Here is a 22,054-nt window from a genome sequence, read left to right as displayed (position 1 = left end):
GTGTGCTTTATCAAGCACATATATGATTGAACAGTCAGGTTAGCCTGAAACTTGCTCTTTTTGGGGAATTTGCTAGTTGATGGTAATTACCAAACTGCCTGAATACCAACTTGCAGCTCCTAAATGTTGACTTCACAAGGAGGTGCAGGTCATCGGTCCAGTGGAAAGCCATGTTTTCTTCAAAAATCTTATGTGAAACTCTTCCTATTTGTCCTCCTTATGCACTGTAGCTGAGAAGCTGCTGATGTAATAGGGTATTGAAGGTGTACCAAGAGCCAAGATCTCTTTGGCTCATGATCAGTGTCTGAAGGCTAGTAGTGCCCAGCCCGGGTCATTCCTAGAGCCAGCTCAGGAGGTCTCTCCCATCTGAGATAAGTGATGCGCTTTTTCATGTTCATGGCCTGTGAATGGAAATTTTCAGAAGAGCAGACGCTAATCTAGATATCATTTTCACTTTGATTCTCTTGGTCTGTTTCATCTGCAGGAACAGTTTTAATTGCTAGTCCTTCCTTAAGAATAAAGTGGAAATATCCCTGGGTAATGCTAAATGGGATTTTTGTTGGTGTGTACCTCTGTCTAATTTTTGAGTCGTCAAGTGACGCACCAGGTAGCAGATTTGTAAGACTGCTGAAATTTCTACATGATTTCCTTTATGCCGTAGCGTTTGTAAGGCTACTGAGTGTCCAGCCTATGACCCCGCTTTGTCCTTTAAACTGAGACCTGCAGAAATGCAATAAAATAAAAATACAAAGCCAGTTTTTATCAGATATGTACTACAGAGCAAACCTTTTTCCTAGGACAGTTGCCCATTTACCTTAATTTTACAGTCCTACTTACAGGCAGGAACAAATATCTAATTGAACCCACCACCAGGGTGTTATCACGACGGCTGGCTCCCGAGGCTTTTTCAGGCCTTTAAGAAGATGTAAATACAAGCAGGATGAAGACTCGACTGCAGAGTCAAAATGAAGCCTCTTTTAAAACAACTGAAATAGGATATACGGCAGTCTTCCTTCGAGGAGAACAGTAATCCCGCTGCATAGTGTCGGCAAACACAGCACCGCAGTCATCCTGTAGCTCAGTTGCCACAGCAACCTGGTCCCTGCTTGCAGCAAAGGAAGCAAAACATACGGTAGAAATATTGTGCTGCTCCAAGAAACTTCAAGATTTCCAGAACAATAACTCTTCAAATTCAGATTTCCCCCCTCAAAAATGTTAATCAAACCGCTTTATAGTATATATTGGAAAATCATGAAAGTTAATGTAAAAATAAGGCATCTTATCTAGTAAACTACCAAAGTTATAACAAAGAATTACTATTTCAAAGCTAGAATGTTAAAAGGGGAATTGTTTACACCATGGGCTTCAGTTTGGATAGTTTTCTATACTATGGACTAACAAAGCATGTGGGAATACACTTGACAGTTCCCGAATCGGAAGTTACTGAGAAGTCCTCCTTTGAGTTACCTGTGGACACAGGGCTCGTTTCTTCTCTCGCTGCTGTGAACCTACATTTGTGTCTATAAAAAAGCATCCTCAGAAGTGCTGGCCAAATTATCCTTCTGTCATGTTTTAAAAGATGCTTGAACTTGGGATAAAAACTCCTTAATGTAAAAATAAGTATTTTCTATAGAAAATAACTGCTTTTCATCATTTGCAAGAAGTTTTCAGCCATTGGGATTTCAGGTTGATTGTTTTGTTTCAATGAAAATGTGGCTTTTTCTGGAAGAAGGTCTGGTAGTACCAAACAGAGTTGTTTTCTAATACCTTACAGATTTTATTTTATTTATTTTAAATTATTAAACTCTCAGAAAATATTGTGATTGGCTTTTAAATGCATATAGATGATTGCTTTTACATATAAGCACAGACTGACAGGAATGTAAGTAAAACTGGTACCAGGAACTGGGTTTCCTAATTACAGTCCAGGGCAGGAGCCCTTGAGACAGAGTCGTGTTTGAATATTACTTTTCTACTGTGGATCCCTGAACTGCTGCCAGTGCACCGAGGGTGCTGCATGATATCAGATTGTTTCCAATTTGTATATATGAGTCTATTAGCTATAAGACAGCCTTAGAATAATAGAAATAAGTTATTAATAAATATACCTATTTTTAAAATGAGGATATTGTCACAATGGACGTATTCTTGACAAGTGGGAAACAAACATTGATACCTTCTGATACCAGGGTACAAATTTTACAGGAGAAATGGTCATGCTGATAGAAGGCTAAGGAAAATCTGGAAGCAAACAGCTATTGTCTTTCTTGATTGCTTCTCTAAAAATTACTTTCATCTTCGCACCATCAGTGAAGCTGAATTTGATCTTCTCCTTTTGTAAAAGGTATTTTCCTTCCCGACTGAGGGCAAGTGATGAAATTGAGGTGTGTAATTATACCTAAGAAGGATTATATAACTGCGCCTGTGATTATACAATGTCATGTTTAGTGTAAGCTACCTCTTTAATCAGTGGCAATCCATACTTAGTGTCCATACTTGGAAAATTTATAAAGTATATTATTATAGGTTGTGTAATTGAAGTTCCAATCTTCTATTTTTGAGCACAGCTTTTTCAACATAGCCTAAAAAAAACATAGGATAAAAAGTCAGTGTTGGTCAACTTCTTTGTGGTGGAGTTAAGCTATGTTTGGGTTTATTTCCTCCCAAGTGACCTGTGATAATGTTTCCTAATAGGTCCCAAATGCTTTTCTCTCACCATGAGCAAAAATACTTAAAATTTTATTTTGAATGACGTCTTAAATGTTCATATTAAAGCTATCATTCTCTTATTGTTTTTTATGGCCAATTCAGCAGCGATCAGTTTAATTCCTTCCATTTCTGTGTTGTTTTTGAAACTATAACTAGTCCAATTAGCTTAAAACTGACTATAGTATAGCAAAGAATATACCACTTCCGAACATGGTGAACTTTCTTAGACTTCATTTGAAAAGAACTATGGTAAAAAATTTCATAAAAACTGTAAAATACATAGGGAGTAGCTGAGTGAGAATAACCCTGGCTATGTGATTAAACAGAAATATGAAATAGATAGAGGACTGAAAGGTCAATTGTAGAGAGAAATTACTAGCTCCACTAGCAGTTTCATGTCTTATAGTTTGTTGCTTAGGTTAAAATGATATATATTCTATATATGCCTAAGCTGACCTCTAGGAAATTGCATTGGAAATAGACCCGAGTGGCAAAATTGATTGGGGGGTGGTGGTCAAATGGAGGTGTTTGGAGGTTTGAAACAAACAAAAAAACCCAACAAATAATCTCTAATGTATCACTATAAAACTTACGGAATTTGGTCTAAAAAATATTTTTCAAATTTGTTAATTTGACCTTTTCTGTTATTTTTAAATGATATTAAATTTCAAGCTAAAATTAAGAAATGCTTTTTGGAAATAGTTTAAGATAGATATTCTGAAAGTTCGTAAGAGAAGTCTTCCACTTATAAAGTCATCAAGTTGTTCTTAAAAAGGGTAGAAAGACAGACCCTGGGAACCACTGCCCTGTCAGCCTCACCTCTGTGCCTGGGAAGACCATGGAACAGATTCTCCTAGAAGCTGTGCTGAGGCACATGGGGAACAGGGAGGTGATTCAAGACAGCCAGCATGGCTTCACCAAGGGCAAGTCCTGCCTCACCAACCCAGTGGCCTTCTGTGATGGAATGACTGCATCAGTAGACAAGGGAAGAGCTATGGACATTGTCTAGCTGGCCTTCTGTAAGGCCTTGGACATGGTTCCCCACAGCCTCCTTCTTTCTAAATTGGAGAGATGTGGATTGGATGGATGGACTGTTGGGTGCATGAGGAATTGATTGGATGGCTATGTTCAGAGAGTAGCGGTCAATGGCTCAGTGTCCGGACAGTGATCAGTGACAAGTGGTGTCCATCAGGGGTCCATACTGGGACATGTTTAATATCTTCATCAGTGACACACAGTGGCATTGCGTGCACTCTTAGCAAGTTTGCAGACAACACCAAGCTGAGTGGTGTGGCTGACGTGCCTGAGGGATGGGATGCGATTCAGAGGGACCTGGACAATTGCAAGAAGTGGGCCCATGTGACCCTCATGAGGTTCAACAAGGCCAAGTGCAAGATCCTACACCTGGGTTGGGACAACCCCCAGTATCCATGCAGGCTGGGGGATGAAGGGACTGAGAAGAGCCCTGCAGAGAAGGACCTGGGGGTACTGGTGGATGAAAAGCTGGACATGAGCTGGCGAAGTGTGCTCACAGCCCAGAAAGCCAACCATATCCTGGGCTGCATCACGAGAAGCATGACCAGCAGGTTGAGGGCGGTGATTCTCTGCCTCTACTCCACTGTTGTGAGACCCCTCCTGGAGTACTGCTGGAGTCCCCAGCACAGGAAAGACATGGACTTGTTGGAGAGGGTCCAGAGGAGGCCACAAATATGATCAGAGGGCTGGAGCACCTCTGCTGAGAGAAATGGAGTTGTTCAGCCTGGAGCAGAGAAGGCTCCAGGGAGACCTTGTTATGACCTTTCAGTACTTACAGGGGGCTTTTAAGGAAGATGGGGACAGACTTTTTAGCAGGGCCTGTAGCAATAAGACAAGGGGTAATGGTTTTGAACTAAAAGAGGTTAGATTTAGACTAGATATAAGGAAGAAAATTTTTACAATGAGGGTGGCAAAACACTGGAACAGGTTGCCCAGGGAGGTGGTAGATGCTCCATCCCTGGAAACACTCAAGGTCAGGATGGATGGGGCTCTGAGCAATGTGATCTAGTTGAAGATGTCCCTGCTCATTGCAGGACGGTTGGACTAGATGACCTTTAAAGGTCCCTTCCAACCCAAACCATTCTATGATTCTTTTGCCACCTCTGTCCCAGCTTTTTGTAAGAAGTGATGTTGACATATTTGCTGGGGCAAAGGCAATTTTAATTCTGTATTTTCTGGACCTCTTAACACCTGTAATGGAAACAAGACCACCAAATGTAAAACTGACTCCTGCTTGAGTAGATCACTAAAGGCAATTGTGGTGCACACGTCGTTCAGTCTTCATTGTCTTTTTAGCATCTCCAAGATTGTCTAAAGGTCTGTCCTGCAGTCTCAATAAGGAACAGCCTTTATACAAGACCCATAGCTTTTTTTGTATGGTTTTATGACAGTGTGTCCAGGAAGAAGCAATCTGTATTGGGCAGCTACCCAAATGTTATTTTTGTCAATGAAATTTTATTATTGTTCAATGGCAAGAAGACAAGTATCATTTGGCAAAACAAGCAGACAATATTTTTGTCTTTGTGGGACTGACTGAAATTAAGGAGAGGAAAAGACAGTCCATACATCTGATGTATTCCAGTTGTTACCAGCAGAGTACATGCTACAACTCAACATCTTAGTGAAAGCTTCATAATTTTTTTGCTTGCCAAATAAGCTTATCTAAGTTAAGATGACCAAAATAGTTCCCACATTCTGTTTATTGGATTCATTTTTCCCTACTATGCTTGCTTTCTGATGCAGATGAACATATATATGCTTTTTTTTTTTTTTCCACCAAAATGGGGTGCTGAACTAAATTAATGCATTTGGAATGTTTATCTGGTGTTTTTTTCCTGATCCTTAGCTATGCTGGTTGTTAGATGAAATAATGAATGTGCTATCTGCTTGAAATCAGTGCCAGCTATAAGACAATAATCTTTGCAATGTTTTGCAGCTGTTCTGAATATATTTATTTTTCACAGCATGAAAAATAGAGTATTCTAATGCATATGAAAAAAATAAAAAGAATTATACAATGGTGCAAATTTAAACAGAGCTTGATTTTTTTCTGTGTAGAAGGGAATTGCAAAGTAGCCTGATCCACAGTTCCTAGACAAGCAGTATATGTTAATAACTACCTTTATTCATTTTTCAATATCTTGCAGCCTAGTTAATCTGTGTTGTATAAATATATTAATGCAAGAGGATCTCTTTCCAGACAATATCTTGGCCTTCAAAATTTGTATAAATTGATATTTCTTAAGCTGAAGTCCAAATCTATTGATTAATGGACACAGTTCATGTTATAAAGTAGTAGAGAAGGGGACGTTGATGTTGCAGCTGCACTGGTGTAAATCACATGGAGTTGTAGTAGATTTAGCCTGGTAGAACATAGAACAGATATTTTTTTCCTTGATATTTTCTCAGTGGAAAAAAAAAGATTTCTACTGTAGAATCTTTATTTATAGTATGCTTCGCTTTTATACATTGCTTCTCTGCTCTTACTAAACATTTGTTATATTTCACTGTTATTAAAAGCAAGTATTTTTAGCATGAAAGCCAATCCAGAAATGGAAGTTGCTGCAGAATCTGGAGGGTCACAAATATGATTAGTGCTCTGATTAAACAATGCTGTTTAATGTTGAAATGATTGTATTAGAGCAGTGACTTGCATTTACTTTTAGAATGACTGCTTTGAACACATCTGTTGTATGTTGGAGCTCTGTTGCAAGTCCAACTTAGCTTTTCAGATCTGAATAAAATTGTCTTCATCTGTCATCTTCTTTCCAGCAGCATAGCTCTGTCACACTCTTCGGCTGAGCTTGCAGGAGATGAAGAGATGCTTCCTTGAGCCTTCAGAAAGGAAAGAATTTTGGAACTAATAATTAGGTGAGTTTAAAAGAAGCAACTGCAGCAACATTTTGCTATGAATCCCTTTGTCACAAGTATGGTACCAGATTAAAGTCTGGGAAGTATGCAGGTAATGACTAATAACCCCCCAGTGAATTATTAGAGATAAGTATTTAATATTTTATTCCTTGTAAGCTGATTTGTATAGAACTTGCATTTTAAAAAATTTGTTCTGAGTAATACTTAATATGCAGATTATGTGTATGCATACAGCTCATCATGAGCAAAGACTATCTGCTCAAAATTTGTTGTGAGTAAGCTGGATTGGTCTTGTAGGTGAACAAGTAAATTTCTCTACATCAAAGGAATGACTGTTCTTTCAGAACCAAGTTTGTGATAGAGGCAAAATTATTAACTGAAGATTCACTTTCCAGATATACAAATATATATTTTTTTACATCCACCAATGCTATATAAAATTCCTGTTAACTGACTTCTTAACTAGAAGTCTGTTAAAAATTAAGATGAGCAGTGTGAAGACAGTCAAACTGAAATTCAGAGTCAGGACTTTAACTGAACATTCATAGATACATTTCTTTGCTTACACACTTTGGAATTCTGCTCAAGATTCGTTGCTGATAAAATATACATATTTTGATGAATCTCTGCAAATTGACTTCATGCTGCAGAGAAAATCTTAGACTGTTTTCCAGTTCCCAGAATTTATTCTTGGGTAACAGGAATATTTGGGGTCCTCATCATATCCAGTTTGTGAAAAACAGATTGTGACAGTGTTTGCGTTTTACTTAATTTTATTTTAGGCTAGGTATGATTTTACTGGGGGGGAAAAAAAAAAAAGACCCACAAATGAAACTAGTGCTGTGGAAGTGGGGTTTTTTTTGCCTCTAGATTTAATTTTTAAAAGTAAAGGAGTATGTCCATAATTCCTGTCATTTCTGTAACTTCTTCAAGAGTTGGTATATGGTTGGAATAACAGACCTCAAATTACAGGGAGTGCTTCATTCAAAAAAAAAACCCATTAACTTATGGTAAAATTGCAGACAGTTCTGCTCCGTATTGACTTCAGCGTTATTCTTTTTCTCTGCACAGTTCATCTTTCCCTCTAGCTTCATTTTCTACACTCTTTGCTTCAAGTGTGTTTACAAGGGTGGATTTCTGAGGAATAGAGTGAAAGAAATTAAAGGGCCTCTCATTCACTGGGTAATTGGTAGTGCCTGAAGCCATGTAATATTGTGTAACTTATATGAAGTTATGGCTGGCTTGCCCCTTCCTGTTCAAATCAAAGCTGTGTTGTACCTATAGTTCGTATTAGATGTTGTTTTTTCATGTATGCATTAATGCAGGTAGATGCATGAGCACACCACACACATTCAACGAGTGGGGCATCAGCAACATGAAAAATATGTTGTTGTTCCTTCAGGACCAATTCTAGATAATGCTACTTGCATAACTACTTCACTTAATTTTCTGTGTCTTCTTCATTGTTAATGATGGCAAATATTAGCTAATTTTTATTCCTTTTTTCCCACATTCCTTCCTTTCATTTAACAAGAAGATGGCTTTTCAACGTGAAATGTATTTTCTTACCCTTGTTGCCCAAGGTATCACAAAAACTAGAGGTTCTGAGAAGGAGATCAGGCTTACACTGCTGGTAGAGATGGTTTGTGCCATCTTCTAGCAACATTTGATGTGACAGACCTATCGGGAAGTTCATGAGTCTCTCAATAAAATGGTTCATGATAGCAGAAAGACCAAGAAGTGTGTATGTACGTCAGAGAACCAAGTACAGATTTCACACAATGTGCAAGATTAAAGCAGTTGCTTTGATGCTGACTACGTTGTGTACAAACTATTCTGTTGTCTTGGCAAGCACCAGTTTTACTCTTGTTTTTTCTGTCTTTTCCTTGCTAAATTTCCACTTCTTGTTGAGTTACATGCTAATGTGGTAAGCTCTGTCAGGCAAAGACTGATTTTTCTTTAGACAAAAGATTGCATGTTTGCATAGAATGTGTGTCAACAGGAGAGCTAAATTCTTGAGAGGAATAAAGGCCTCTCAGTTGTCACTGTGAAGCTCAAGGGCAAGCATAAATACAGGACCTGGAACCCAGCCTGATAGAAAAGGGGGTAAGACTTGAAATAACAGAAGACAGCGTTGAACACGGAGGTGATAAATGTAACAGCTACTATACACCTAGGGCCAGGATGGAAAAACGTATAAAATCAGTATGATTCAATGGAGAGGTGCATGTATTGTGATAGGTTTATCAAGCGATATTTTTATATGCAATGCTATTTAAGTAGTCTGCTGATTCTTTGCAGTAAAACCAGTAGACATAAAGAGATTGGACTCTGTTCTCTAAAGCAGTACATGTATTGAGTAACCTAGGCTCAAGCATACCATCCCATTAACTTCCACATAAATGGTACCTAGACTTTTAGTTTATGATCATATTGAAAATACTGCAGACAAGAAGGATCAATCACAGTGTTGTTTTGCTGTGATCAATAGAAGACCTCTGTGACAATAAGCTGGGAAATGGTTTTCCAGAACAGCTTATATGTCTAGAGAGTGAAATACATCCCTACCGGTAGCAGTGCAACTAACGGAGGATTTAATTCAAGCCTTATTTTCCCTGTAGAGAGCAGAATGTTGCAGCCTTCTGATCTGACCCTCAGCGTTGTTTACTTCCTCATTAGAGTCCTATGAGTACGCTGCGCTTTGATATAATGCACACGATATGCAGTTATAAATTTCCTTGACAGGCACCGTGTCTGGTTTATTTAGTGAACAGCATTATTGAGATCCCAATTCTGACTAAGCCCTTTGGCTGTAGCCCTTCTGTCTGCTTATTATAAGCAGTGAACGCTGAAGTGATGATGTTATAACAGAATCAGAAGCCTCCCCAAATGGTCAAATAGATAATTCTATTAATATATTTTAAATCTCTTAGGAGAAATCAAATCAGCTATTTTAGTGTTCTGTTGGGGTCTACATTAGATGAAATGGTTACATTTCAAGATGGACATATACAAACTATATATCTTTGTGTGTGTGTATACATACACGTATTTTAGTATCAGGAAAAACTTAGATTTGCAAAATGTCAATTTATGCTTCAGGCCAATCTATGGAACATCTAGTTTATCAATAGATGTAATTTTAACAGTAGCATTATACTACAGTATTCAAGAGACTGGAAAAGTTGGGAAATTGCAGAATAATAACTATTACTATAATTATAATAGCAGGGATTTAAAAAAAAACCTATTTGTTTGAGAAGCAGTTGCACCTGGAGCTTTACTTACCAAATAAAATGTTTTCTCTTTATTTTCAAATAGTTTTCAATTTTCTGCAGCATTGTGTATTTTTAATTAACTCTATGAATTGTGATTATTTTCCCTGGAGTTCAAGCAGTAAAGGTCAAATGTAATTGTGGTGATGACTTTGCTCTCTCAAGAAGTGTTTATAACAGAGAAATAACCCTTTTTCTTTTGTTGTGTTGTTTTGGGTTTTTTTTTAAATGAAGACTGCTGTTTACCTAGTAAAGCAAAACTGATTGACTAACAGATGCCTTAAGCCAAGTGTCCTTCATGCTCTTTCACATTTTCAGCGAGTGCTTTAGTTATTAGGAAGAAAATAACAAGATTAGGACCATGTTAAATTGTTATAACAAGGACTGGAAAACAGGCCTTTAAAACAAAATCTTATTCCACAGCTCTTCCAAATCCCAATTCTGCCTATTTCTTTAGTAGGAAAATGCCTTTAACCAAACGCCTGAAGTATGAAACACAAGAAAACCTCCCGCATCGTTCTCTCCAGTACTTTGAGTTTCGCCTTTCAGTGGGTTTGTCTCTTTAGCAAAATTGTACTTAAGAAAAAGTTATATTCTAACACATTTAATGACTATTTTGTACAGAACAAGTTCCTTAATTTCAGGTACACGGATAAGATTTTTTTAAAATTAGAATATACAGACTTGCACAGGACAGAATATGGTAATTTTTTCCTGGCAATTTGCGAGTGCCAGACTTTATCTTTTAAATTAATTACCAGTTCTTTGGAATAGGATCTCCCTGAAGTTGAGCAGAAAATGTTCTGACATTGTTCATATTTTCTTTAATTTGTTTACAGGTCTCTAAACAAAAACAATGAATTGTCTATACAGGTTAAAGTTCTGATAATTTGGGGGACAGGCAATTAATTTTGGCCACGTGAATGTCTCTTATTTGGTATCCTTGAATATCTATCTCAATATCTTAATGCTGGTGAAAAGTCTCTAAGACCTGCTTGGTTTTAGTACCTTCCTGGAAAAGGAGGATTATTTGTCTGTTAGTGGTGATGGACCTGTTTGTGAAACACCAAGAGATTTTTGTCTCCATTTATGCTCATGCTTCATGCTAAGACTTGAGGACTGTAGTTACTTAGTTAAGTGTACTTTTAGTTAGTTTACTGAGTCTCCAACTTAGGCAAAGTTCTTCATGAATTTGGCAGAACAAATAAGTTATTCGGCAGGTACAGTAATAATCACTAGAAGATATATTTCTCGACCATTTTTATTCTGCAAGTATTTGAAATACCTCCATCTTCCTAACAACAAGAAAATACTTCAGGTGGTAAGTGGTAAACAACAATCGGCAGCCATCGTATATGAAATCTGGGCTGACACATCTAAACATCTTGGATACCTCCACTGCGGTTTGTTTCTGTATGATGGTAATACACAATGCCTTAGGCAATTCACTTTAGATAAACCTGGATTGGGATCCGGACCTTCTGCATTATTTATACAACATAATATCAAGCCGTGATAACACCCCCATCCCCATCCCTGACTTTCGGTTGTATTTATATTTGATGTTGCTGTTCGCTGTTGTGTCAAGGTGTAATGCAATGTGTAATGACCTTCCTGACCAACATACATTTCTATGTAATATGCTCCCCAAACCTCTGATTAAGCCAGAAAATGGAGAACTGATAATTAGTTTGCAAACAATACTTAGTTTGTACTATATAATCACTAAAATCTTAAATGAATTAATCTAAATTAATTTTTTTCTAAAAAAAGTTATTAATATTATTAATTATTTCTAAAATTGAATCTTGGCAGAGAGAGTTACTCTAACTGTGTTCTGTAATAACTCTGTCACTGAGAGCTGTTCTAGCATTCCTTCACTGTTCACTTATTGAGGAGGTAGGATTTTAATATAAAGGTAATGAAGTCAGTAACTTGTACTAAATAAGCAACATGACTTTATTTCATGTATAGAGTGGAATATGTTATAGATTACACTATGAAAAGCAACTACTCAGTGATTTCATACAACATATGTAGGCGTAGATAAGAGATACTGTTTCTTTAATGCTTTGTCATATTATGACAATTTAATTTCCTACTGAGTATGAATAATTTTACTGTGAAATAGTTTATCACCAATATTAATTCAGATGTTGGATGGTCTCTCAAATCAGCTGGCTATATTACTTAAATCCCACAGATTTTTACTTTCGTAAGTGAAAGTACTCTCATTAAGATCATATTCTTTTTCAATAAGTGCCATGTTCCTTACTTTGAAAAGTAAAATAGTTCACAGTCGAAATGAGTGAGTCTTTATTGCTAACATGACTAGGAAAATTTTAAAAGATAATACTTCTGTCAGTTAACTCTGTAATCAAGAGGCAGATGATCATGAATGAATCTAAAGTTTCAATTTCCTTAAAAGTAAAGACATCCTCCCACCCAGTCTAAAATCCAGAGGTGGAGGGGGGGGATACGTCAGAAACTTGTATTTCACATATCATTATGGTTGTATCATAAAATAATACTGCTCTGAGAATTTTGACCCTACTTGTCCTTAAGGAGTGTCATGAAGATTAGTTATTTTTTTTTGTGAATAGCCTAAATACCACAGTCATGAGTGCTCTAGAAAAACCTACGACAAAATTATTACATCTTCAGCTCACAATTTGAATTTTGTACAGTAAATATCAGAATGCACAAGAAAATTTTGAGCATCTGCTCATTAACCTGGTAATGCCTGTGTTTGTTAAACCACAAAGCTTCATCTGTAAATAAATGAGGCCAGGTTAATGCCAGTAAAGGAACTCTAATTCTGTCCCTTCTAATGTTTTCCCTGCAGTCAGTTTTTAGTCTCGTATATCAGGGGAAAACACAAATTAGTGCCAATGAGGGCAACGCAGCAACAGAAAGGTAGAGTATACTTATGGATCAAGTGTCATGAGGATTTGCACGTAAAATTTAAACTCCTGCTAGCAATGACATAACTTCTTCTTACTCTGCAAAATTCTGGCATAACCGTCTGTTTTCAAACCGTTTGGAATCCTTCTCTAATATTCAATGTGTTAATATGAGAGCAGTAAACATTTCTCTACCTATCTTTGTTAACCCCTAAGCAGTTATCTCAGTGCCATATCTATTCCTAACCTGTTGATCACCTGAACGCATGATGGTTTTGGCTGCAGTCTGAGCTTTGTACAGAAAGAGGTTCTCAGGAGGAGGAAAGTTAATGGACTTGGCTGGAGCTCCTTCAAGCAGCTGTTCACTGTGATCTTTAAAATGAATCATCACAACTCAGAGATGATCAGTGGCCAAGGTTTAGAGAGGTTTGACTGATCTATGCACAGTCTGCATCTTAACGAGCCTACATGTTAGGACTGCCTGATAGTTTCCTTTTGGGCTGTTTACAAAGTTAAGGAAGTGCTATGGCATCTTAGTTTATTCTTGTTTGTGCTTGCCTCCCAAAGTTAGCTTTTTGCTATTGCTTTGGAGATACTGGTCTTACAGCATCAGAATCTAATTGCCTATTATCCTACTATTCCTACAAGCTTGTTGTATTGGGGTGTGCATTGGGTAGCCAAAGGCATTTTTGTGTTAAATATTTGAAATTCAACTCATTTCTCATTATATATTCCACTACTTTTATTTTGTCCCTAAAATGACTTTGGTGGAAAATCTGTGATGTTTTTGTTCAGGACTTTTAGTGTACTAGTTGTTGATTATAATGTAAAATCAGCGGAGCTGAAGTTAGGAATGTTACTACAATCAATAGAATAGTTATTGCCTGGAGCCTAAAATCAAGAGTCTGAATGTTCAATGATATGCTGAACAAACTGAGTTATAATTCATGGACTGATGGGGAGATTTTTTCCTATTTTGAACTATGCTGGACTTTTTTGACCCCTTTAACTAATACCATTAAGCCAAAGAGGAAGAACATTATCAGCCCTTTCTCGCAAACCATAACATTTAAGCGCTACCTCTAATTTCTGAGTTTTGCAATCCAGGGGCGTACCTGCTCTGTTGTGGGCTTATCCATGGCCACATGCTCTGAGATGTTCCAGCATGACCTCGTGCACAGCCACAGGTGCTTCGAGGTGTACCTTCTCTAGCGTGGACTTATCCTTGGGCCACAATCCCTGCAGAGGTATACATGCTGCAGCACAGACACAACCATGGCCACAGATGCTTTGAGATGTACCTGCTCTTGTGTGGACTTATCCACAGTCACAGGCACTTCAGGGTGTCCTGCTCCCCCGTGGACTCATCCACAGGTCACGGTCCCGTCGACTCAAGTTCATACTGGAGTTCCAGCCCGCCCAGTACAGCAGCCCAGAGGCAGCAGCGATGGCCAAGCCATCTGCCAGCCCAGGCACATCCCCACTGCTGTTATCAAAATGTTCCCAGGTGCAGCACGGTAAGACGATAAGCAGTACAGCAAGCGGGGAAAGAAAAAAGCCACCACTGAGGAGCAAGGGGCTGCTCAAATCAGGGATAGGCTTTTTGTTTTTAATGGCCTGTCAAATTTTCTTTTAGGAATATTTCCCAAAGTTTGGGAATCCGTGCATGTTTTTAGCAATATCTTGCAAATATCTGTCAGGGAGTTCCGCAGTTCATCTTTGCAGTAAGTGAAGAAGTGCCTGCCTGGTTTTTAATTTTGAACCTCCACCTGCTAATTTGTGTTTGAGGCTTTCTTTTTATTGCAGTGAAAGAAGCAGCTACCTGATTTTTCTTTCACCTCCTCCATACCCATTGTGATTTTTAGCTGGCTCTTGGTGGATGTTTTTCTAGACTGGGAGTCCTAGCCTGTGTATATCTTCCTTCTGTGTAAGTTATTTGCTTGCCTTTGATAATTTTTGTCAACTGTTTTTCAAATTCTACACCATGCTTTTTCTCAGATGAAAGGACCAGACTTCCGCATAACAATCACGGTGTGGGCACGACACTGGCTTTACCCAGTAACATTTTCCGAGATTTTTTGCTGTTTAATAATTCCTAAGCTACTGAACTGATATGTTCATTTTAACCCAAGATCTCTTTCGGTTTTGGTAGTAGCTGATTCAGAATCAATCACTGGGTGCACAAAGTGAGAGATGTTTTTCTGCCAAGTTCATTACTTTACATTTGTATAGTTCGAACGTCATCTGCCATTTTATCTTCAATCACTCAGTGCCGCAGAGTCTTTCTGCAACTCTTTTTTTGCAGTCAACTTTTGTTTTTCTTCCCCTGAAAAACTTATCATCAGTAGCAAACTTAATCTCCTCTCAATGTTCTCTTTTCCTGATGATTCCTGAATGTGTTGAGCCGCTGAGGCCCCAGCAAAGATCCCTGTGGGATTCCACTGGTGCCTTCCCTTCACTGAGAAAATTGACCATTTATTGCAGCTCTTTGTTTCCATTCTTTTAGTTAGTTATCCCTGTGAGGACCTTCCCTCTTATCTTTTGTCAGCTTAATTTAAGACCCTTTGGTGACTGGACCTAGTAGAATCCTTCATGGAAATCAGAGCTGGCTGAGTTAACCACCTCTCCGCTGTTCTCACTCAGTTTATTTTCAGTGATTTTTGCCAGAAGATTCTAGGGGATTGTGGGGTAAGACTGTTTAAAGAAAAAGAAGTCGTGTTGGTTCTGTTTTGAAGTACAGTCACTGCTTGCTAAAGAGGTCAGACCAACAGTCTATTTAACTGCAACTTTGCTGAGTGAGTCTTGAAAAAAGTTAATTATGATCATTTGATTCAAGAGACGTGCTATGTGTGTTTGATATTTTTTCAGTAAGTACCTTCTAATGATAGACCATAGATAGGACTTGCTTCGGATAATGAGAAATGGCAGATGAGAATCTTTTCTGAATTTAACCACATTTGACTCTGATGATGCTACCTCAGTATCCAGTATAACGATGTCAATTCACACTGTTTGGTAACACCAAAACGTTCATTCTGGGTCTTGGCACATAACCTCAAACTGTTTGTAGCCATATCCCAAAGAAAAATTTGACCCGTACTACTTGCAGTACAGATTAAATCCTAATACTTTGAAGATAGGGGGATTAGGAGTGGTGTGACATTTTATAAATAGTTTAACCACATAAAAGCACCACTTCAGTGTACAAAGAAAAATGTATTTACAATAATTTAAAAATATTTTTAAGACAAAGTTGTGGTCTGTAGAGCAACGCAATTTGTAGCTAATTTTTCTGATAACTTGTGAAGTGGTAGAAGTTGCTGCACTCTGCTTTCTAGCGTTGGAAATATTTGTCACAAGAAAGTCCTAGCTTCTGAAACTCTCTCTGTGTGATTATGCCTTGCAATAACATGGAGACTTACTGATAAGCCACCTAACAAATATAAAGAACCTTCTCCTTATATTCATTTTAAGGATAAAAGACTAAAAGCCTGATATTTTGAAAAAAATATATGCAGTTTCCTGCTGCATGCTTACAGGGAATAATCTGTGCTGGTAATTTGGTAATACTCAATTAGAAGAAAATACAACAATGCCTGTCTGTGCTATGTTTGTGTAGCTCTCATGCTAAGAGATATCACAGATGAGTATTATTGCAATCTGAAATGGGAATGTTGTGAGACAGCATGGAATTTACAGCATTGCTTAGGGCTCTTTCTACCTTCTTTCAACACACATTTATTGAATCAAATCTAATGCTACCTTTCCACTTTGATTATGATAAGTTTTATATTACAATTCCTCAAACTTTCAGATGTACTTTGTGTTCTGTATAGAGACTGGAATAGTAACGAAATCGACTCTGCTATTTTCTAATCTAAAAATCTCTGTCATAGGCATTAAGATTTTAGGAAAAGTAAACTTAAAATAAATTTGATTTTTTTTTTTAATTGTGTGAAGAAACAAAAAGGCTTCTAAAAAGACTGTATGGAATTATTACATTCTCCACATAAAAATTTCATTGTCTAAAGATACTTAAAAGCTTAGTGAACAATAAAGTATAATGTACTCTAAAGAGATTTCTACTTCAATTACATTTGTACATAGTTTCTGTAATGGATTGTTAATAGGAGAAACAGACTCAAATTCAAGAGAGAACTAAATATTTTATATACAAATATATATGCAGAGTTTATCATGAAGTTTTAATGAATGGCTTTTATCTATTTCTAATCATCCTCACCATTACAGAAAAAGCCAACTCTGAAGTCTTCCCAAGGGATAGCATAGAAAAAAAATACCAATGTAGGAAACTTGACCTCTCAGTCCTTATTCTGGTGGACAAAAGAGCTTAAATGTGGGAATTATTGCTCCTGTTAAAACCATAAACTATGGCATTTAACTTGTGCTTGTCGTACACATTGATGTCTGCTTGGGTAATCAGAAAAAGTTTCCAAGTGCAGTTACAGAACAAAAGACTCTGAACTGGACTTTATTACTGGATTGGCAGGCTTGAGACCACCAACTTACTGAATTGATCTTAATTTATCTATAGATTGATTTTTCCCTCCTGTCTTTGCTGTTTTGATATGTTCAGAAATTATACTGCTTTTTTGTTATTAATGCTAAGTCTGAAACAGGAGTGATAAATCTTTTGAGTCAGGATGGGTTTAAAAGGTATGAAATTATAAGGTAAAGGCGGTAATTGCTGAGCACCAACTGTGGCAGCAATGTGTGAGGACAAAAAATATCACATTAGTACATCTCTTGAAAGCACAGTTTTTGTTTGGCTATCTCTAAACTAGCTGCCATTCGTACTGCCAGGCATCGCTGGAGTTCAGTGCATGCTAATTACCTGAGCCTTTTCACAATGTTCACAAGGTGGGTTGTCACCCCCATCCGCCTTGTTACGAATTGCCTACTTCAGAGTTTGGGCATATGTAATCAAGTTGTAATAGCACCATTTGGACTGTGATGGGGAAGCGTCCTCTGTTTGCGAGACAGGATGTCTCTGAATGTCTGTAAAGCACTAACACTGGCCTAACAAGAGTTATAATGAGAACAAATAATAGACCAACGCAGTGTCTAGCTGTTTTGCTGGGTTTTTTATGTTCTTTTTTCATCCCTGAATATAATTCATCATGAGGCTTAATCTAGTTGTTGGCCTTTATATTTATAAACACTGTTTTTCCATGCTCTGACCCCCACGTTTCAACTCGGAGTAGTTAAGCATGTGTTTGAAGGCAGGAGCGTGTCGGGTCAGACGCTTGAAAGACTCCGTTGCTGCCTGGGTGGGGAGGCAATGAGCTAAAGTTTACAAAATTGTGAAGGCAGTAGAGAAGCTGAATATGGTGGAAGAGCTGTTCACCAGGTTCCTCAGCACAAGGTGTAGTGGGTAGGGACTTCTAGAATTTGCTGCCAATGAAGACTGTGAATGCAGACAGTGTCAGCAGGTCCAGAAAGAGTTTGGACAAATTCAGGAACAACAGGTCTATGAAAGCGTGCTGCGACTTGGCGAGTTAAGAATCTGTCATGTAGGAACCTCTCTTCAGACATGGCTGCAGAGACCAGGTCCCCTTCGTGCAGCCATAAAACTCTGGAAAATATGTAACTGAGAGCAAGAAGAGAGAATTAGCCCACCAGGCATTAAAGACCTTGCAATAATAAAACCAGCAACAACCAGTAATTTTCTTTCATAAAAGCACTTATAGAAACAGCATTTTCTAAAATACAAATAACTTATTTCCCAATTTAGGAGATATTCATTTCTAATAAATTAATTATCAAGAAATGCGTTGAAATTATAACTCTCAGCAATCTATGTTGAATACTTTGTGTACTTGTTGAAGGTGCAGTGAATACCCATCAAATGCAGAATAATCTGTGTCGCAAAGCTGTGAGATTTGTTCTTTTTCAAAATGCAAAAGACTTTGCAAATGCAATTATAAGACTAGACATGAGTGAATGTCACTTGAAAACAATTTAATAAATAAAGTTTAAATTGCAAGAATGTTAACAATAGAAAGAAAAAGCACCTTGTGAATCATTCTCATGAAACTGCGCATTTATCTTGAGATGTTTTCACTTCAACTATTTCTACCAATGTGCTGGATATTTAAGTCATGAAGAAGGATGCTGAAAATGCTTACCTCTTTCACAAAATATAATGCAATCACCTGTTTAAATCTGAAGGAAGATGACTTAAAATTTATATTCAAGTCAAGCCTGTGCTGCATATTGAAGATCTTATTTGAAGGAGGGGGAAAAAAAAAGGAAGAGATATGTATGTGCTCTGAATCATTCTTTAATCTTCTACTGAATATTTAGGAGTTAACAAATTCTTTGTTGTCTCTAGAACTATTTTATTTTCCCTTCCTAATTAATCTTCTTGTTTTGGAATTATCCGTCTCTTCAACAGTAGAGAATAATGCCAATGAGTATGTTAAGGAGTTTTTTCTTAAAGAAAACTTCATAGCTGATGGAGTGCGTGTGGTTTTTTTAACAGTGGAAAGGATCAAAGAAATTGGATTTGAGGTGTTTAATTAAGTCTGTTCACAGACAAATGGTCTTGATGAGTGACAGGTTGGCGTGGTGCAGTCCACCAGGAAAAACAGCAATTAGAATGAACCTGTGGACTCCGCGTCATGATCTTTTCAAGTTCAAGCCACAGAACTAATTTAGAAAAGAACTAACATGATGTTGACAGCGAATCAATAATGAAAGCCACCGTAGGATATTTCACTAATATGAAGTTGCTTTAACCCCACCCTATAATTCAACATTTGCTCACAATTTATGCAGTTTTAATTCTCCTGTGGTAGTGTTTTATGAATATGCATACATATTATGAGGGGTTTTTTTCCCGACTTTTATAAGAATGTTGAAAATAAAATTACTCATTATGGATTTAAGAACTCTGTTTAGTGAAATCAGTCAGTTTTATATATGCTAAATATATTAAAGAAATTTGAGCCCCATTGGGGCTTTCTCTGACTTTATTTAGGATAGAAATTATTAACATAATACAAGGCAGTGTAACTTAAATGTTCATGTCTGTAGAACTAAGGCAAACATTTGCATTTGTATATCTACTGAGAGGAATTAATCCACTTCACATCTGCCTAGTAAGTTCTGCTCTTAGGTTAGGTATCATTTTTATTTTGCGAGAGCAAGTACTTATGTCCTGATTTTGTGGAAGTTTGAAAGGATTTAGGAAGGCCTGCAGAAACCCTATCCAGTCAGGTTCTAACTGAACACTGTATAATTTTTTCTTTTTCCTGTAGGCCCTTAAAGTGAGTAAGTTTGGCTGTATGTCTATATTTTCATTGACAGATTGTCTGAGCACAGACTAATATGCATAGCATACCTTTATTTAACAAATGAATAAGATGACAGTCATTAAATTATAACAAAAATTATCAAATATTGAAGGCAGGTATATTGGGATAAGCTAGTCCATTTATTTCTTAATGGACTGCCACCTACTTAGTGTCTAAGCAGTTTCACTTTTTGTTTCTCCTCTTAGCAGGCTCATTTTATTGTTTCTGTATGTTTATTCAAGGAGAATTGATGTTAGATTGCAATTCAGCATGTTATCTACATATATAAAAATCCCTTGTTTAAATATTATTAGTATTTTTTTTTAATATGAAAGTGAAACTGTTACCCTGAAGAGAGATAGGCAAAAAACATAGTTTGGAGATTGTGGAGGAATTCAGCAAAACTTCTGAGGACTAACCTTGTCTCGCAGAGGAAGCCAAAGGTGGTAGACCATCACAGCTAAGAGACGTTTCTTGGAACGTCATCCATTATAATGCCACAGGGTGCCATGCTTCAGGCTGGGTAGCCATAAGTTGGGCTGCAAACCCTATGGCTCTACAAGATCCAAATGCAATATGCATGTTGTAGGGAGATTTTAATGGCCATTTTTCTTGGTATATTTAGATTATTTTTTTCCTTCCACTCTTTTCTAGTGAAATATCCATAGCGGTATTGATTTCAGAAACACATCAGTTTTGTAGTGTGCTGGGAAAAGGGTTGTCCTAATGGTTGAGATGTGCCAAAAATCTTCCGATGTAAAAATGACTTGTGATGGGGGCAATCACATCCTCTTTCTTTACGTCCGACCTTTACTGGGCAAAAAGACCATCTGGTGAAATGCCAGACACTTTGTTCAAAAATGAATGCACAAGAAGATCAAAATAAAAATTTCCTTTATCACAGTGGTGTTTAGTGGGGAACCCGAAGGATTCACATGCCCACCAGGAGACAGCACAATGCAGAAGAGGAAGCAGCAATGCTTTTCCTTGAAACATTGTTTTCTGAGAAAACCTTTGGGTTCATCACAGTGCGTGGTTCTACAGAATTATTGGAACTTACTGTCCTGGAGGGGGAAAATAGGTGGCAGTTACTCTTGCTTTAGAGAGGGCAAAGCTTTAGATTTAGGAGTGAAATTCAGAACTACTGAAAAGACAAAGTGAAATTTTTTTCTTCATGTAACACGGTGCTGTCAGCTTTAAAGACTATGGTTTCTGCCCATGCTCTATGGGACAGTGTATCATTAGGTTCTTTCTATCCTTAACGTGCCCCTCATTTGCTCCTAAGACGTCATTTCAAAGCAGTTTCGTGCTAGCTGAGACTCAAGAGGAGCACACACAGGATTCTGTGCACTGGGGCATATTGAGTTCATTCTCATTAGGTGTTTGCTAAATCTCTATGACACTAAAACAAGTTTCTTGGAATTAATGTGCGGCAGTTATTTCAATTAAACGTTTGCTAAAGGCTTTTAATGTCCTTATCAGTAAAATTCTGTGTAAGCCTTAGATTAATTTGTTCATGATTGTGTAGTGCTTTGGAAATACAAACTACTAAATAAGAAAGAAATGGTATTATTTTACTATCTTCTAGATTTGGCAGTACCATGATTACTTTCTGCTAATACTTCTCTTCAATGCTGGAAATGCTTAAAACTTAACTTACCTAACAGTTGAAATACTGATGAGTATCAGATATGTATGGAATTACTTGCATAACTTTATCAGATAAACATAATTCTATGTATAATGGCTCATATTTAGCTCTTAACAAGTCTAGTATATTTAAAGCTTGACAAAGCAAAGGCAGATGGAACAATCCCAAATATAGAAAAGTATGCATCTCCTCCTTTTTTTTTTTTTTTTTTTTTTTTAAGGAAAATGAAAAAATAAATTACACTGACATTGTCCCAGGTAGATACAGGAGTCTGTGCTGGTATCTAACAAT

General features: G+C 37.3%; 1 protein-coding gene across 4 annotated transcripts in view; it reads left to right on the top strand.

Annotated features, from left to right (window-relative positions):
* Positions 1–6,502: 6,502 nt before the first annotated feature.
* TENM1 (teneurin transmembrane protein 1) overlaps positions 6,503–22,054 on the top strand; it is a 736,058-nt gene continuing 720,506 nt past the window's right edge. For all 4 annotated transcript variants that reach the window (XM_054839650.1, XM_054839648.1, XM_054839649.1 and 1 more), the window contains exon 1: positions 6,503–6,615. The gene's annotated coding sequence lies outside the window, so the exon portion shown is untranslated. The remainder of the gene's footprint in view (positions 6,616–22,054) is intronic.

Source organism: Grus americana, chromosome 12 (assembly GCF_028858705.1).
Source record: "Grus americana isolate bGruAme1 chromosome 12, bGruAme1.mat, whole genome shotgun sequence".
NCBI classification, from domain to species: domain Eukaryota; kingdom Metazoa; phylum Chordata; class Aves; order Gruiformes; family Gruidae; genus Grus; species Grus americana.
Note: the sequence above shows the minus strand (reverse complement) of the source record. Positions and strands in the feature narration are given on the sequence as shown.